Below are 13287 nucleotides of genomic sequence, written 5' to 3' on the forward strand. Positions count from 1 at the left end.
TAATTCGGATGTAATGTACAGTACAGTGCAGTACAGTACAGTAATGTAAATATGCACACACTAGGGGGAACTGTTATTGTTTAGCGGACAATTATCGGATCACTCTTGTTCGGCTGTTTGAAGGTCGTAGTGTCAATGTGCCTACGTCGTCGGTTGTGTGCCTCACGTTAGATGGAAATTAAAACGTCAGATGGAAAATAGTATAAAATGTCAAAACGAAAACAAATAGACTTGACAAAGTTTGATTTTACTAAAAGGCCAAACAACGACAAAACCGGAAAAGAAATTGAGAAAGTGGAGGAGCAGATAACGAGCAAGGAAGTTGTCCAGCTAGCTAATGCTAGCATAGCCAGTACTGCTAGCCTAGCTACAACGGCGGAGTCCATAGCAGGAGCAGCACATCGACCCTTGCCACCAGCAGCATCTGGCCCATCGCCAGCAACATCTGTTTCACCACCAGCAGCATCTGGCCCATCTGAGACTGTGCCATCTAACATTACCGCAGACTTTCCCATAGTGTGGATTGTGAGCCAAAGCAAGGAGTGGCAGGAACGGCAAAGATGGATTTTTTCAATGAGGGTTGCATCGGATGTTTAACATGTAAAGAGGCAAAAATACTACTTGGACCAGAGAGAGAGGGTCACTTATCCAGCGAGTGGGGAAAAAGAAGTGTGCATAGTGACAGTGCAAAAGTTATGCGCAACAAAATATATAAACACAAGGACAGTGTCGCGCACAAAGAAGCCAAAGAATTGGCCAAAAAGGGGAAAAAAGGGAGGTGATGCCTTACATTATTATTGAGGCTAGTGCACACCACTTTGATGAGACAGAAGGAGCATTCAGAACCGCTTACTGTATCGCAAAATAATGAATGTCATTCACGTAGATGGGCCCCTTACTAGAACTGCAAGAACAAAACGAGTCTAAAATGGATCAGACCACTCGTGTGCCGTATATAGATCAGACCACTCGTGTGCCGAGATTACAATCCATTTAGCCAGCGAAATGAAACGCAAAATAATATCCAATCTGAAGAAAGCAAACTCGCCAATTAGCATCTCAATAGATGAAAGCTCAGTGTATGGGACCACTTACCTCATCATCTACCTTCGGTCTGACATCAGTGGCAATGGTGTTTTAGGAAATATCTTCTTGGACTTGGTTGAGCTAAAACAGGGCACGGATGCTGCATCATTCTATTCCTCTTTGAGAGAAAGTCTACGTGATGCTGGGTTGGACGATGAGTGGTTGCGCAAGCATTTAATTAGTATCGCAACACTTGGGGCACCCGTTCTAACTGGAAAGGTGTCTGGACTTATTCCCTGACTTAAAACAGATTTCCCCAATGTTCAGGCAGTGCATTTTTTGGCACAACGGCGTAGGTACTTGATCTACTCGCCCTACCGGATGCGAATATTTTTTTCTTGGATGAATCCGGAAAGTTGACTGACAGGCAGATCTGGCCAATCCTAGCGCCTGAGTGCAGGAACTTTCCGGATTCATTTTAGGAAAAAAATATTGGCCTACCAGATGTGCTCGGGGTCCTACGACTACAGATGACATCACTACTTCACGCATTATGATTGGGTAGGGGCTTGGGTAGGGGCTAGTTCAGTTTAGGAACAGCGGGAAACAGTAGATTGATGTTAGACGCAGCTCGGACCTTGGGCCCTCGCGCGAGTCCGCTCGTCCAGGACCCCCCCCCCCCGAGCCTACGGCCTCGCTCCTTAGACGCAGCTATGACCTTTACTAACCAACTCTATGTCAGTGTGGATTGTAAAAAAACACAGCTAAATAACTATAAAGCTAGCGTAGCTAGCAACATAATCTGTGACGTCATATGTAGTCGAAGGCCCCCGGTTCGATATTGTACCCAAGCAGAAATGGAACCTGTTATGTCTGCACACATCGACAGTGCTGCATTTGATTTGGTGCTGTTCTATTGTGCTGGGATCGATTGGTGATGCCTGCGGGCTCTGGGTTGTTCGATCGGGTCTGCCTGTGATGCTGTGTCAGGCTAAATAAAGAATGCAACGTAGCGGTTGTGTCCAGCGACAGCGCTGTGTCCTGACGTGATTTCTAAATACAATATTGGCGACGAGGATGGCTGATATCTCTCTCCCACCACCTGCCCCCTTCCTGGCATTACCTGGCGAGCCTCCGGTACCATGGACTCGCTGGCTACATAGTTTTGAAAATTATATCATCGCCTCAGGGCTCGACGACGTGAGCCAGGCTAGGAAGACGGCTCTGTTGCTACACTGCTTGGGAGCAGAGGGTCATCGTGTGCTCGGGACTCTGGGGAACGTCACAAACTTTGACGAAGCTGTGAGACTTATGAGCACCCATTTCGCTGCTCCACAGAGTGCCCTCCTTCGGCGATTTATATTCCGTCAGCGACACCAACTGCCTGGTGAGTCTGTGCAGCAGTATGTAGCTAATTTGCGAGGGCTAGCTAGCTCATGCAAGTTTGGCGCGCTTCAGGACGAGATGGTTCGCGACCAGCTAATTGAACACACCAACAACGCAAAGGTGCGTGAGACTCTCCTGCTGGAAAAAGACGATCTGCTGCTGTCCAGAGCAATTACCATCGCACTACAGGTTGATGGAGCAGCTGAGTGTGCTGCTGTGCTAAATACACAGCAAGTGGCCACCTCCAGTCAAGCTGCCAACGACTCCTCCCTCTACTCACGGCTGCCCGTCGGGACGCAACCCAGCCAGAGCGAGGCGGGCGCCGACTCCACTGGGGACGTCTTGCAACTGCAACGACGGCGTTCTCGGCCCCTCCCTCAACAGTCCTGTGGTAACTGTGGATCTCGGTCTCATGTTTCAAGGGCTCAGAACTGCCCTGCCCGTGGCCAGACATGCCGTATCCGCGGTAAGCAAAATCACTTTGCCAACGTCTGTCGATCTTCCCCGGCTGGGTCAGAGGGCCACACCCCCCAGTCTTCAACCGCCGTCATTCACAAGGTGAGCTCTGGGCCAGTGTCATTCAAATCATGCACAGTCAACATTAATGATGTGTGCATCCCCCTGCTGTTGGACACCGGTGCAGGTGTGTCTCTCCTGAATGTTGATACCTACAGTCAATTTTTCCGTTCACTGCCATTGTCCGCACCCTCAGCTGTCCTCTGTGGGTATGGTGACTCCAAAATCGATCTGGTTGGCTCTCTCCAAGTGACTGTCCGCTATGGAACCAAGCTGGTGCCCAATGCAGTTTTCCATGTGGCACGCCGTGGGGCCAACCTGATCGGCCTGGACCTGTTCTCCGCTCTGGGGTTCTCCCTCTTAGACACAAGGGGGACAGCAATCCTGACTGTTGCCACACCTTGGCAGCAGAAGTGGCCATTGCTGTTTATGGGGCTGGGCTGCCTCTCCGCCTTCGCCCGTCAACCTCTCCTCAACCCTGCTGTGAAATCTGTCCTCCAACCACTGCGCCGCATCCCGTTGGCTCTCCGTGATGGGGTCTCCGCCGAGCTGCAACAACTGCTGGAAGCTGGCATCATTGAACCGGTGGACGCGTCACCTTGGGTCTCAAACCTCGTGGTGGCTAAGAAGAAGTCGGGGGGCCTGCGTGTCTGCGTCGATCTACGCGCAGTAAATAAGGCAGTGGTCCCTGATAAGTATCCACTGCCCACCTCAGAAGAACTCACTGCTCAGTTCTATGGCTCTGAGGTGTTCTCCAAGCTCGACCTCAGACAGGGGTACTTACAGGTGCCCCTCCACCCCAGCAGCCGAAACCTCACAGCCTTTGTGACACATGCAGGAGTGTTTCGCTACACCAGGATGCCTTTCGGTCTCAGCTCCGCCCCTAGCTGCTTCCAGAAAATCATGGTCTCTGTGCTGGCTGGCATACTGGGCATGGCCATTTATCTGGACGATATAGTGGTACACGGGCCCACCAGTAAAAACCACGACAAGCGCCTCAACATGGTCTTCGCAGCCCTGTCCAAGCACAAGCTAACTCTCAATGCTGAGAAATGTGTCCTCTCTGTGCCAGCCATCGAGTTCGTGGGGTTCCGGCTGTCAGCGAGCGGTGTAACTCCACTACAATCCAACGTGGACGCCATTCAGGCCATCCCTGAGCCCAGCTCGGCCGCCCAGGTCGCCTCCTTCCTGGGTATGACAAGTTACTACCTGAGGTTTCTTCCCCAGTACTCTGCGACCACAGCCCCCCTGCGCCAGCTGCTGCGTAAGGTTGAGCCATGGGTGTAGTCAAAGACATGCAGTGACGCTGTGCCTGATCTCAAGACTCAACTGATTTCACCACCAGTGTTGGCTCACTTAGACATCTCCAGCTCCACCTTTGTGACCTGTGACGCATCAGCCACAGCGATAGGGGCTGTGCTGTCTCAAACCCAGAACGGTGTGGAGAAGCCCATTGCCTTCGCCTCCCGTGCCCTCAACCTGACCGAGCAGCGGTACTCCGTGGGTGAGCGTGAGGCGTTAGCCTGTATCTGGGCTTGTGAAAGGTGGCACCTCTACCTCTATGGCCGCTCCTTCACCCTCAGGACAGATCACCAGGCCCTGACAGCGCTGCTGTCCACATCTGGGACAGGCCACAAACCCCTGAGGTTGCACCGCTGATCTGACCGCCTCCACTAGTACAGCTTCAGCCTGCAGTTCACCCCAGGCAGAGACAATGTTGTCACCGACCTGCTCTCTCGCTCTGTCTCCACCCCAGCTCCACAGACGGACACTGACTGTGTGGAAAACGACATTGTCCAAATGCTACACACACCCCTTCAGGCCACTGTCTCTCTGCAGAAGCTGAGGGCAGCCTCCGAACAGGACCCTGTCCTCTCCCAGCTCCGCACCTACATCCAGAACGGCTGGCCTCACAAGGTCCCAGAGGAGCTGGCTGCGTTCGCCCGAGTCAGACAGGAGCTCTCCTGCTGGAACGACACCTGCGTGGCACGTGGGTTTTGCACAGTGGTCCCAGCTGCTCTCCGTGCACGTGTTTTGAATATGGCGCATGAAGGCCACCTGGGCATTGTGAAACTGAAACAGCGCTGCCGAGACCTGGTGTGGTGGCCGGGGATAGACAGAGATATTGAGGCTCTGGTGAAGGACTGTTCTGCCTGCCTTGTGAGTGGCAAGACTGGCTCCCCCACCCCTGCAACCTCTCGCCTGGCCCTCTCAGCCCTGGGAACACCTGCAGTTGGACATTTGTGGTGAGGTCCATGGAGTTCCCCACCACCAACGCTTCATGGTGGTCGCCTACGATCTACACTCAAAATGGCCTGAACTCACCACTTCCGGCACTGTGACCTCACAGATCATCATCGACTTCCTGGATTCTCTTTTCTCTCGCTGGGGCCTCCCAAAGACCATCACCACTGACAACGGCCCTCAGCTGGTCTCTGCTGAGTTCACTGCTTATCTCGAAAGCAAGGGCATCCGTCATATACGCACTGCGTACTACCACCCCCAGGCCAATGGCGGCATTGAACGTTTTCACCAGTCACTGAAGAACAGCCTCAGAGCACACATGGCCCAAGGGTGCTCTTTCACGCAGGCCATCCGTCACACTCTGCTGCACTATCGGGCCACACAGCACTCGACCACAGGCGTCTCCCCAGCCTCTCTCATGCTAGGCTGGGTACTGTGCATGCCCCTTGACAGGCTCCGCCCCTCCACACCCCAGGCACCTCCCTCTGGGGTCAGAGCCTCAGTCACTCATCAGCTGACGCGGATGAAGCAACGGTTTTACCAGTCAAAACGAACCAGGGTGCCAGAAATCAATATGTCAGACTGGGTCAGGGTCCGCAGGCCCCACAGGGACAATAAAATGGCTTCATACTGGTCCTCTCCTCTCCAGGTCACCCGTCAGCTGGGCCCAGCCACTTACCTCCTCAGCGATGGCACTCGGTGGCACTCCAGTCATCTACGGAAGGTGTCAGCTCCGCCACACACAGCTGGTGACACAACCTTAGCCATTCCCTCGGCATGCCAAGACACCCCGGGGCTTCATGCAGCTCCTACAAGGGCCCCAGACATTCTTGGGCCTCAGCTTCCCCTGCCTTCTCCCTCCCCACTTCGGCCTGCCCAGCCTCAGGCCGCCCCACGACCTGTTCGCAAACGTTTACGCCCTGGCCACCTAGAGGACTTTGTGTCAACCTTTCATGTTTGAAATCCTGCCGGGGGGGGGGCGGGGAAATGTTATGTCTGCACACATCGACAGTGCTGCATTTGATTTGGTGCTGTTCTATTGTGCTGGGATCGATTGGTGATGCCTGCGGGCTCTGGGTTGTTTGATCGGGTCTGCCTGTGATGCTGTGTCAGGCTAAATAAAGAATGCAACGTAGCGGTTGTGTCGAGCGACAGCGCTGTGTCCTGACGTGATTTCTAAATACAATAGAACCCACATAGGCTCGGCTTAAAGCAGTTACGGCCACCAACTATTTTGACATTTTTATTTCAGTTATATGCAATCTACCATCAATCCCCCCAAAATACCAGACTTTTGAAAGAAGCTGCGCCGGCGCTGGAAACGAGACTCTTACAGACAGGCAAAATCTTCATGATACGCTGGGTTGCCAATAGTTGTAAAACTGTCAAGGCTGTGTGGCAAGACTTTCCTGCTCTAGCGAAACAGCTGAAGGACGCTAGTGAGGATACAAAGCGCACGGATGCCGAAAGGCAGCAGTTTAGTGGCCTTCATAATCAGCTTGTAAGCAAAGGTTTTGTTGCTGATTTTGCATGTATGAAGGACTTTCTACGTGAGCTCCAAACCCTCTCTCTAAAACTACAGAAAAGATATACAACTCTGAATCAGTCAAGCCATGACATCACACAAACTATCGAAGCGTTAACAGCAATGAAAGAAATGGGCGGCAAATCATTCCACGTCGCCAAGGAGCGCATCGCAATGGCCACATTTCATGGTGTGCAACTGGTCGATGGCAAAGAGAACATCAACAGACTGCAGTTTCAGCAATCTGTAGTAGACAATCTAGTGAAACGTCTACCCGACTCCGATCTTGTACAACTACTCAAACCGCTGGACAAAAGCTGCTGGCCGACGGATCGTGGCGAGCTGGTTCTGTTTGGTGAACGAGCGGTCCACAAACTAGCCAAGCTGCTTGGGGAGCCATCGACGGAGACTGATGAGGAGTACAGAGACTGGAAATTGCAGGGGACTGAAGGGAGCATTCTGAGGAGACTTGCTATTGCTGCTAAAACTTCTCTACCCAGCTCTGCAGAGTGCGAAAGAAGTTTCTCTGCGCTCAATGACATTGATCGCAAGACGTGGAACCGTCTACGGGAGCAGAGTTTAAGCGCACTTCTGTTTTTGGACATTAATGGACCCCCATTGGAATATTTCAACCCAAAACCTTTCGTGAGGTCGTGGCTGAAGGCCGGCCATCGTCTTTCAACTTCATGGAAATCGGGAAAAGATGTCAAGAGAATGGAAAAGAGGCCACTTTGGGGCTGCATCCAATAGGTGATGATGGCTTTGGCACACCTTGGATATGAATGGAACAGACTGCTTGAAATGGGATGATTTGCAAAATGGTAAACATGAAATAATAATTTAAAAAAGGCACATGGTGATGGTATTTGTATGTCTTAAAATGGGATGATTTGTACAATGTAAAAAATAAAAGAAGGCTAATACATTTTCAAAAGGTTATTGTGGTATTTATATTTCTTATTGTGTAATATACTGTATACTCTATGTGCCCCGCGGTCACCCAGTGTCACCCTATAAATTAATGCACACCTTTTACAAATAATGTGGAACTGGGGCCTCCCAATAATCATAGTGGAACCGTTTATGTTGATGACGTCATATTGAAATATTGCGCTCCAGCACACACACACACGCACACAAAACCCTACATAGGTGGGCACCCCTGAAAGCCTCGGGGTAATTCGAACACTGCATAGCACTATATAAAGTAGTTCTAGTAGTGCATTTGCTACATACTAATTTGATCATATTAAAACAAAATGAAGTGGTAATAGTAGTACATCAGCTACATATTTACCACATAGTAATACTTTATGTAGCAGTAGTACATTTGCCACATGGTAATCGTATCATAACAGTATCATATGAAGTAGTAATAGCAGTACATTTGATAAAAAGCAATCATAATTATATAATTGCTTTGTATCGAATGATATGATATGTATCATAATGATATGATTATCAAGAGAACATGTCATATGAAGTACATTTAGTGTAAACGTGTCTTAGATAATGAAGAGGTGGTGAATAGCTGAATAAGAATACTAAGTATATTTACACTGATATATATCAGTATAACATATTATCATCACAAGAACATTAAATGTCAAGTGCAGGCAGGAGACAGGACACAATAGTAGATATTGATAATATTGGTGTCTAAGTAGTGCAGTAGAAATAGCTGACACCAATAGTAGCATAAGACGATTCTTATTAGCTGTAAAGTGCCACCAGAGACCGTCTATGGATTAAGGTTGGCCTGGAAGAGGAAAGTGTTTAGTTCTTTCTTGAATGAAATAAGTCACTATCGCTGATGTTCATTCCTTCATTTTGGGTCTAAGTGTGGACCTTAGAGCTCCATTAATTCAACTTGATAAGGAAACTTTCAGATATTCCTTCCCTCTCCAAAGGGAATCATACTTTGGAGGGAGTTTAACGTGAAAAAACCACAGATATGTGATTCATGGCCTTGAATAACACATCCCAGATAAACCATTTGAATTGCAGTCATTTGTGAGATGTCGGCTCATTTTCTGACCAACTGTCAACCAGCAGCTCTGATAAAGTTCTGAGTTCAGGAGCTGTGAGGTCATGAATAACACAGACTTCCATCCAAACCGCTTATCCTGCTCTCAGGGTCGCGGGGATGCTGGAACCTATCCCAGGCTGGATAGTTCATTTATGTGTAGTACTGTAGAGTTTCATGGAATAGTAGAGGCACACTTGTATTTTTTTCTGATTTTCTATTTGTTTGTAGTTGTTTTTTTTTTGGTAGATTGTGGGTTTTCTGAAAGACAAATCTGTGACATATTGTTCAGACATAAGAGAATCAGGTGGTGTGGGTGGACCTATCACCAGTAGAGAAACCATCAGAACCTGTCTGGATCCATGATGCATCATGCTGGGGAAAAAAAAACAATTATAAAACCTTTGTCACCAATCACTGCTTGGTGATCACCAATCACCAAATATTGTTTCTCGGTTGCTTTCAAACCCCAAAACACGCTACACCAGAAATTGGTCCACACCAAGGATCGAGTCCCCTGGCACAAACAGAGCAATATAGTGTACGCTGTTAAGTGCCGGGAGGATTGCTGTGACTTGTACATCAGGGAAACCAAACAGACGCAGGCCAATAGAATGGCACAACACAGAAGAGCAAACACGCAGGCCAGGACTCCGCAGTCTACACCCATCTACAGGCCAGTGGCCACTCTTTCAGTACGAGGATGGGCACATCCTTGATAGGGATGAACGCTGGTTTGAATGGGGAGTCAAAGAGGCCATCTATGTGAAGAGGGACCGACCATTACAGAACTGGGGGGGGGGGGGCTAAGAGAACATCTGTTGCCATCTGTTACATTCCCCATTAAAGGTCCAGGGGATGAGGGGAAGTAACAAAGAAAATGAAAATATCCCGGGGGAATAAGAAAGGTGGGAGGCGGAACCAGGTGTAAAAACAAAACATATCTATTAACAAAAACTAACCTTAAGTCAACATATACAACAAAAAGGGCAACTGAAGAAGCTGGCTCTTAACTAACAAAAACTCAGATCAGACCAAAAAGAAAGAAACAAGAATACTAACACAGGTTTCACCCTCCTTCTCAAGGAGTATTGAGTATTGACAAAAGAGCTCGCTCTCTGGTTGCCAACACTGGCCCACTGGCCATCTCTCACTCTGGCTGCCAACTGCTGGGCATCTCCAAGTTATATATCCAGCTGATGATGATTGGAATCACCTGGGATCAACAGGAGGCAGGGCATTATCTGGAGAAGGAAAATTCCACAGAAACCCAAAACACTGCACTAACATAACACCCCCTCCCATAAAATAAAACCCTATGTTTTGGGGGGTAATTACACATACAACACTGGGGCCATAACATACCACCCCCTCCCATAAATACAAACCCTAGATTTGTATTCAAGAGGGTAATCCTCTTCAAAAATTGACACCATTACTACTTACCTCTTGTAAGTATGCACAGTGACAAAAAAATATCTTCTTTCTTTTAAGTTTACACACCCTGTTGCATGGTAACAGGGTAGCTATTTCACCCATGGGACAGAGCATCAGCCACCAGCTTGTCAGCTCCTTTTGTTCTGCTTGAGCCTGGTCCCTGGCCTGCGTGAGGTCCTGTATCAACTGCTCACTGGCTAGGTAATGCTTATCCTTGGCATCCTCACAGCGCCTCTGTCACTCCAAGGCTATTTGAACACACCTTTGGCCGACAGCCTTCTCTCGCTCCAATCCTGTACACACCTGTTGCCTGTATCTCTCTGTCTCACCCCTGCTGTTCTCCAGCTCCCTCATCACCTGCAGCTGTGCATCCACCTGTCTTTTGAGAGTGAGCAGTTGGTTGGCCAGCTCTTCCTTGGGAAACTTGTGGATCTGGTTGGACTTGGTCCGCTCACTCAGTTTGAAGTTGGCACCTGAGCTGCTCCATCAGTCAGATGTTTTGCTCTTGCATGTTCTCAAATTTCTGGCCTGTCACATCCATCTCGCTGAGCAAGGCATTGCCCTCCTGTTTCACTATTGAAAGCTTGTTGCTGAGGATGTCGAGCTGCTCCTCTACAGAGTGAATCTTCCCCAGGGCCTCTTCGTCAGCCATTTTCTTGCCTTCCCTTTGCTCCCTCTTCCAGGTCCTTCAGCCTCTGCCTCAACTCCTCTGCCTCTGACTTGGTCCTCTCAGCCGCCATGAGCTGGACTTTGTCCCTCTGCTACTTGGGTGCATGTTTTCTGAGTTCTGCACAGACAATGTTCAGCTGCTCCATCTCTTTCCTCTTGATTTGCCAGTTCCAAACGAAGCTTCTCTGCCTCAACATGCATTGCAATGGCCCTGGCGTGTGAGGCAGACTCGACTCGAGGTGTGCAATTCTCACCTCCTGCTTCTGAGGCTGGTTTAGGTCCTCCCTATTCTCTCTCATCTGGGACACGACCGCCCGCCGAGGTTCTGCCGCTTACATTTTAACGCCTCACAATCGGCAACCAAATGTCCAGACCTATGGCAAAAAAAAAAAAAAAGAAAAACACTGTTTCTCCACTTTAGGATTTGGAGGGGTACCGACACGTGAAGCTTGAGTAATATGCAGGTTAGCATTTCGTGAGGAGTCGCAGCAGTGGGAGGAAATATTTCATGGCACAAAAACGCTTTTGTGTGTGAGCGCAAATTCCTCCGCCAACATTGCAGCCTGATGCAGAGTGGACACTTTTTGTTCATACTGCACCTCCAGCTGTCGCATTTTAATAGCCGTTTCTGCCTCCAATTTCTTCAATTCCAACTCTCTGTGAAGCTGAAATTCCCTCTCCATTCCCCCTTTTCCAACTGGAGGCAAGCAAGATGGACTTTTAACTGCGCATCCCAGTCGAGCCCCCAATTGTAACGTTCCCCGTTTAAGGTCCAGGGGATGAGGGAAAGTAAGGAAATAAGAAAGGTGGGAGGCCGCACCAGGTGAAAAAACAAAACAGATTTATTAACAAAAACTAACCCTAAGTCAATATATACACCAAAAAGGGCAACTGAAGAAGCTGGCTCTTAACTAACAAAAACTCAGATCAGACTAAAAAGAAAGAAACAAGGATACTAACACAGGTTTCACCCTCCTTCTCAATGAGTATTGAGTATTGACACAAGAGCTCGTTCTCTGGCTGCCAACAATGGCCCACTGGCACTGCTGGGCGTCTCTGTCCAAGTTATATACCCAGCTGATGATGATTGGACTCATCTGGGCTCAACCAGCAGCTCCAAAGGAGGCGGGGAATTACCTGGAGAGGGAAAATTGCACAGACACTCAACACATGGCAGAAGGGCCGTAACACCATCTTCCAATACTGAACCAGTCCCCAACCCTCTGTGAACACGGCCTTTGAAACTCCAGTTAATGCTCATGTCACTTGGTGACGAAGTCTACCTTCTTCTCACGTGTTTCGCAGATCGACGTTCAACCAATGATACGCCTTCTCCCCATGAACTGAGTAACGCTCTGCATGCCTTTTCCCGATTATCTTGATTGTGCCCAGGTGTAGTAAATTGAGAGACTCCTTTAAATGAGGAGACCAAGCAGGACCTGGAGGGAGAACGAGTGCGGCCATGGTTGGCTGTCGCAGCCGCCTACCCAGAATCCCGCATCCACCCGACGAGGGACGACTAATCCAACGAACGAGAAGGCGCTCCCTGGAGAGGAGACCAGATGCCTCGGACTGACAAAATTGGGATGAGTAGCCTACATAGAGTATAGGAATCCTTGCAATATTGAATTACAGGAACCTTTTGAACTACGGATGTAGAGACACTGTTTGGAATGTTTTGTAGTCTATAGTAAAACCACAAAAGACACTATTTTTATGGACGTATTTCAATGGACAATTATTTTAAATTGTTTTTCTACATTTTTCTTAATTAAATTGCTACCTCTAGAAATACCTGTTGTCGGTCGTCTGTCCTGAAATTGCACTGGGGTGCAAAATAATTTGAGAACATTGATTGTGACATTTGGCGTTGTGTCGGACGGACGCCCAGTGCTTTTCATGAAGTAATCAGGAAGGACAAAACATTGCAGCTCCCCAAACAGATACAGTGTTAATGCCATGGATGATGGCAGCACCATGGGTGCCTAAATTTAAAGGGGTAGACAATGCCGCTTCTTATGCTGAATGGCAAGACCAAATTCAGTTTCTGATTCGATCACAAATGTTAAATCCAGAACAACAGCTGGATTGTGTGTTGCTTGCCTTAGAAGGTGAGGCGAAAAGGGAGATCCTGATTCTACCTGCTGTTGACAGAGCTAATGTGACTCAAATTTTTAAGTTTCTCCAAGAACTGTATGGGCCAAGTACACCAGTAGCTAGGCTGAGGACCCTTTTTTTGGATGCAAACAAGGGGAAATGGAGGCCATTAACAGCTATACTCTTAGACTGAAAGAGCTGGCAAAAAGAGTAGAACAAAACACAGGTGAAACATTAACAGACACTGTTCTACTTGAGACTTGGCTACAGGAGTTGGTGGCAGGCCCGGTCAGTCAAGAACTTTACAAACAACTTTGCCATTTGCCGAGGCCACTCGGGAGGGCCGGGCCTTGGAGGGAAG

General features: G+C 48.8%; 1 protein-coding gene across 1 annotated transcript in view; it reads right to left on the reverse strand.

Moving 5' to 3' along the window:
- Nucleotides 1-13287, reverse strand: part of LOC130117571 (retinoic acid receptor beta-like) — a 159534-nt gene that overhangs the window by 8256 nt on the left and 137991 nt on the right. The gene's annotated exons all lie outside the window — the stretch shown is intronic.

Source organism: Lampris incognitus, chromosome 9 (genome assembly GCF_029633865.1).
Source record: "Lampris incognitus isolate fLamInc1 chromosome 9, fLamInc1.hap2, whole genome shotgun sequence".
In the NCBI taxonomy this organism is placed as follows: Eukaryota; Metazoa; Chordata; class Actinopteri; order Lampriformes; family Lampridae; genus Lampris; species Lampris incognitus.